This window comes from Schistocerca gregaria, chromosome 2 (genome assembly GCF_023897955.1).
Source record: "Schistocerca gregaria isolate iqSchGreg1 chromosome 2, iqSchGreg1.2, whole genome shotgun sequence".
NCBI lineage: Eukaryota > Metazoa > Arthropoda > Insecta > Orthoptera > Acrididae > Schistocerca > Schistocerca gregaria.
The window spans coordinates 573,997,732-574,003,731 of record NC_064921.1 but is presented as its reverse complement, the minus strand read 5'-3'; the positions used below and the strand labels follow the sequence as shown (position 1 = coordinate 574,003,731).

Here is a 6,000-nt window from a genome sequence, read left to right as displayed (position 1 = left end):
CACGGTGTTCTTATTTCATTTTCCAGGAGTGTATTCAATGTGGTGGAAATTATTTTGAAAAAAATTAAATAAATAAAGCTGTATTGCAAAACTTTCCTGTACCCTTTGTATTTGGATGTCCAGCTGTTTGTAGGTGTTTAATTTCATCCATATTTCGCAGCTTCAAACGTGAGTGTATTCAGTACACTGGAGGTATGAATTAAAAAAACTCTTCCAGTCACAACTTTTCATGTTTATTAAGTGCACGATGCATTTCAGACCCTGTGGGTCCATCATCAGATGTAATTTGCCTTAATACATGCTTTATTTCTTCTCTTGAATGATGTGAAATGCAAATTCCTGTCACGAAAAGGTCTGATATTAGATTATGAATTTCGTAAGGTAACGCGGAAAATATGTATGAAATTGTGGGAAAGATGAGCCGTGTAAACTTATGACATAATCCAAGAAAAGCGTTTTTAACGTTTTAGCTCCAGCAAACATCTTTTCTTCATCGTTTTCGTACATGTCACTCCATTCAAAAGGCAACGAAGTCGTCTGCCTTTCTGTCTCAAGATGGCGGAAACCGTTATTGGGTTCCTCTGGTAGCTCAGTTGGTAGAGCGGTGGACTGTAGAGGTACAATAAGCAGAAATCCATAGGTCGCTGGTTCGAATCCGGCCCGGAGGAAACATTTTTATAGCCATAGGTCGGAAGGACTGTTGACAGACAGTGAATAATTTAATGCATCTCAGTCACAAACCGGCTCCTGATTCAAATTATTGCTATTAACAACCAGTTCTCTTGTTTAGTGTCTTATTCGTGAGTTATTAATTCGGCAAATTGGATATAGGACTCCATTTTCTTCCTTAGTACATCCTCAGTAGTATCCCATAAATATTATACTACAATTCAGTAGCCCTAAAAGTAACTGAAAATACATGTCACAGGTGATTTAAAGTTCTGGTATGACTTTTCTATTGTAGAAGCAAGAAAAAATGTCGTTAAGTAGTACAGTGTGGTCTTTGGTTTTGAGCAGTGTCAGGCTAGTTTCAATAAATTCGCATGACACATTTTTTTTTGGTGGCGGCGGCGGCGGCGGCGGCGGCGGCGGCGGCGACGGAATCGTAAGACTTTCTCATTTGAATAACTATTTTCTTAGTCGTCGAGCTGAGCGATTACCTACACTTAACACTTGTGCAATTCACACGTTATCATCATATCACCCCGTACCGCAGTTTCTGTTTGATGGGATCGGTAATGTGTTTTCTTTTAGTCTCAGGAAGAACTAAGGATAAAATCTCACATAACGCAAAAAAAATCGTTGCAAAAGAATGAAATACGACAAATTTGTGTTCATATGCACACAAAATATAAGTTTTAGTTATGTAAAAATAAACGACCCTGCCAGGATTCGAACCTGGAATCTTCTGATCCGTAGTCAGACGCGTTATCCATTGCGCCACAGGGCCAGTTACGTATAAGTGGTATCATGACAGCATTATCAAAAATGTAGTTTTCTTAATTTTACAAGTTCATAGCTATTTACCTTGAAAGTCTCAACTAATTAATATTCCTGCGTGGTTGTGCAGACTAAGACTAGGATTCTAAATAAGTCACTGAACGCATGCCAGAAGACATTGTTATCTTATGATAATGTTACAACTACTTCTTGATTTATTTCTGGAGAGCGTCCCTCTTGAACAAAACACAACTGTTCTTTTGATTTCTCAGATATGTTTTGCTGAAGTTTCAGCATCATCGGTTGTTTTTTATAATTTTTCTTTGAAAGAAGGAAAATGCTCTTTACTAGTTGTACATATACAGATTTAAGATTTTGAAACAGTATTTACATATTTGAAAAACAGATTAATTTGTGTACATACATTGTTACCAGTGCTGTGGATTTCCTGGATTTTTGTTGATTAATGGAATTGTTTTGTTTCACAGTTTGTCTTTTGCTGTCATATACAACGTAATGTAGAAAAGTCATTTACTTCTAAATTTTACGTCTGGGCATGTTATGGTTGAGTCTACCATTAACTAATAGTATGTCTATGTGTAATAGTTGTGTGCGTGTGTGTGTGTGTGTGTGTGTGTGTGTTATTAAAAAAAAACACTGATGATGCTGACACTTTAGCGAAACTTGTGTCGTAAATAAAAAGGAAAATTGTGTTCTGCTCAAGGTGGACCCTCACCAGAGACAAATCCTTTTGGAAGCAAACGGACGAAAGAGCTTCAAACTCAAGATGAGCATTTCATTCTTCTTGTTTGTGCTAGTTGCGTAAGTTCTTTTTTTTCCTACTTACGTTTAAATCGAACGTCTTCAAGAGAGTATTATATTTTTATGAGGATGTTTCGTGTTACCCGATAATCATGAATCCTCAGAACTTTTCATAAGTGTTCAACACTATAATACCGGTATTCGTTTTCAAACAAAAAACCTTTTTCTTGCTACAATAGGGTACAACATTTCCAAACACAAACAAAACAACGGAAAACATTTCTCTATAAAAAAAAGCCCATTCTTTTTGCAGCAAATAGAAAGCTATTTATTTAAAAAGGAATTTTAATAATTGTTAAGAATTTTTATGTGGCAGCGTATGACTGCGCCGTCTGACGTTATTTCCGTTGACTAATATCAGTTTTGAGCATATTATCTGTCTTGTGCTACCCTATAGCGAAAAGCTTTCGGAACGAACAGAAAAATTCTATTTACCATAGGTTGAATACAGAGTCAGTTGCAAGCGATCAAGTAGAGCGGAACGTGTTTATATCCGGCACACTGCATCTGCTCATGGAGTAAGTTATAGGGTTCCTTATTCATTATATTCTTAGTTTTGAAACATTACGACTGCTAAGCTATTCAGTAATGTTCTTGGTTAGCCTGAGCAGAGTTCAGAGAGAAAAAACTGGGACACTTGTGCTAATACTTCATACTTAACTGAATTAGCTCTACTACAGTTACACTTACTTTTCGTTTCAGTAATTGTGATATTTTTGAAATCGATAATAGGATGATGATGAGGCAACACCTGAGAATCCCATGGCAAGAATGTATTTGCATTTTGTTAATTGGAAAAGGTGTAAGTGCAATACACATAAATGAAATTCTTTTCTTTGAAAATAAAAAAGTGATACATACTTTTTATTATAACAACTGGCATATATTTTCTGCAGCGTTCACTCAATTACTAATTTAAATAGGTACAGTTTGTTAATTCTAAAAGCTATGCAATACTGCTACTCAGCAATCAGATGCAGATTATAAATTTCATCCTAAGCTTTATCTTTGTTATATTTATCAGAAGAATTAATTGATTCTATCTGTTCCCTGTTAGAAATAAGATAATTATAGAATTCTGTGCAAGATTTGAAACGAGTTTTCACAATTATGGCTGTCATTGCACCAAAACTAAGATGACATTTTTCATCATGCCAGTACATATCAATGAAACTGAGCGCCCTTCTTACTACAGGATATGTGTCTGGCATACACAACGCAAAACTAACAATTTTCGCTACATTTTCCGCTGTAACATTACAAAATTCTCATTTTTTAAATATTGCAGTCCAGCTTTCGTCGAGGAGCACTTTCTTTGATATGCTATTCATTATGTTCCAACTCCTCAAATAATGAATTCTCATTTAAAGCAGACAGAGGAATATATCATTGAGACAAAAACCTAAGAGGAGTCCAGTGCAATAGACTGTCGCAACAGATCCAAGATAGATCCTGAATGTCTGAATAGTGACCTGAGGTCCTTTTTCTATGTAATTTACACTGTCATAAAAAATGTATAGAGTAATTTGAAGAACTCTTTCCCTGTAATAAATCCTTCTTTAAAACTATTTTTAAACATGTCATGTACTGCTGTTTTATAAAACTCTTAAACTTTCTAAAAATCAACTTTTGTGTAAGATTGTCAGTCAGATTAAGTTTCAGTGAAGGAGATATTTTCACTCTCAATTTGTTTAATGGTGGCAACAAAAATTCTGATTTATTAAAAATCTTAATCAAATGGCGAACGGCTGTTAGAGAAGAAATTAAGCAAAATTTTAGTGTAGTTGTTAATGATCAAAAGGTATGACACAAGCCCATCAAAAAATATCCAAAACCCTCTTCTACGCAGGAAGAAGAGACAGCCATGGTGTTTTGCTGTTGTTTAGCAATGACTTGTATTCAACATCAGTAAACTTACAGAATTCTTTTAAACACGCTGTCTCTGACTGCATTTGTTACAAAATATTTGTAAATTTTGGATAAAATCACAATATTTGTAACTGCATTGTATACAAATCACTTTGTCCATTATACCATATTCTGCCCAAATTTTCGCAATAAATCTAATTTGTGTATCACCTGTTTCATTTGGTACATCGCTAATATCCAATATTTTGACTTTTACGCTGAAACCAGGGATGTTATGTCGAACCATTAATGGAATCATTTCCATTGCTTTGTGATTTGATGTGCTTTGTGTAATGCATTAACTATTACTGTAAAAGCACTGGTGGCAAACACATTAGTTGTAACACAACAGGATTTAGGCCTGTCTAAAAGCTTATGGATCAAAGTAGTAGTACAGACATTTGTTCGAAAGCTGTGTATGGTTGTGACAGACGGCATGATACGCAAACATAGCTTCTTTAGCAGCTAGTTTTAAATCCGGTAGTCCTGGAGCGTTTCTTGTAAAAAAACGAATTCATCTTCTTGCTACTTGTAGACGCCAGTGACATTTCCTTGTGCTTCTTTTGAAGACGACCTTTTATGTCGTCTCTCCCGATGTTACCTACTGATAAAAACCAATCTGCATACTGTACACTCACTTTTATCATTTATATAATTTTCTTTCTTTCTTCCTATCTATCTATCTATTGCTTGTGCCTTTATCCCGCGTCTGACAGGGTCGGCGTGGTTAAGTACGGATTTGGCAATGTTAAGGCATGGGCTGGATGGCCTTCCTGGCACCACCCCTTACGCCCCGGGATGAAATGAGTGTACCCCAGCTGTCTGCGTCTAGTGTAATCCATGGATTAGTGAGAATGTGTTCAGATGTCTGAGTCGTGTAACTAAGGCGGGACGTGGGGACCAGCCCGGTATTCACCTAGGGGGATGTGGAAAACCTCGATTGCAAATAGAAACCGGATGTTGACCCAGGTTTAGGCGCGGATAACCACGCCTTCTTCGGAACAAACTAAAACTAAAAACTGCCTAAAGAGACATAACGCCCAAAAGTGCAAAAGACTCACATAAAATGTAAAGTAAACTGTACCTGTGTACCATGCCAATAGCTGTACTTAGCTCAAACGTCAGAAACTTGCTTGCTCTCACCCCAGCCAACGATCGGTTTACGTGAGAGCCCGCGGCCCACCGAACGTTGGCTGGGTTGAGGAAGCACGCTTCTGACGTTTGAGCTAAGTACAGTTATTGGCATGGTACACACGTACCGTTTATTTTACATTTTATGCGAGTCTTTTGCACTTTTGGGCATTCTGTATTAATGTTGGACCATGCCTCTTTAGGCAGTTTGTAGTTTCAGTTTGTTCAGAAGAATGAGAAGAAGAAGAAACCTAGGTCAACATCCGGTTTCTATTTGCAATCGAGACGGATTCTTTATAATCATTACTTAATTATATGAGAACTTCTTTTGCAAGCATTTTGTTTCTCGATTAGAAACCGTAATAGTTGTGTGTCCTGAATCATTTTCATGGGTCACCAGGACATTTATGTGAAAACCGGGATCGTCCCAACAAAACAGGGATGTCTGGTCAGCCTACTCTTTGCCTGTACATCAGTTAAGTTAACTGAAAATAATGCCCCCCAGCGAACGACTTTTGAGTGTAAAAAGAATTTGTTATATTGAAAATTTGGTTGGGATATTTCAGTTTTTTCAAAACTGTTGTTTGGTACTAATTTTTCATACTTTTCCATTTTTAGCATCCTGATAAAGTCCCCCGAAAACGAAAATTTTGCCGTAAAACCCGTGGCTCAAATGTGCAGACATAGGCCTAGTAACAT

General features: G+C 36.7%; 2 non-coding genes across 2 annotated transcripts; one reads left to right on the top strand and one right to left on the bottom strand.

Moving 5' to 3' along the window:
- Positions 1–578: 578 nt before the first annotated feature.
- On the top strand, positions 579–668 carry Trnay-gua (transfer RNA tyrosine (anticodon GUA)). The gene is given in 2 exon segments: positions 579–615; positions 633–668. It is a non-coding gene; the product is annotated as a tRNA-Tyr (tRNA).
- Positions 669–1,377: 709 nt separating this feature from the next.
- Positions 1,378–1,450, bottom strand: Trnar-acg (transfer RNA arginine (anticodon ACG)). The gene has a single exon. It is a non-coding gene; the product is annotated as a tRNA-Arg (tRNA).
- Between the last annotated feature and the right edge of the window lie 4,550 nt (positions 1,451–6,000).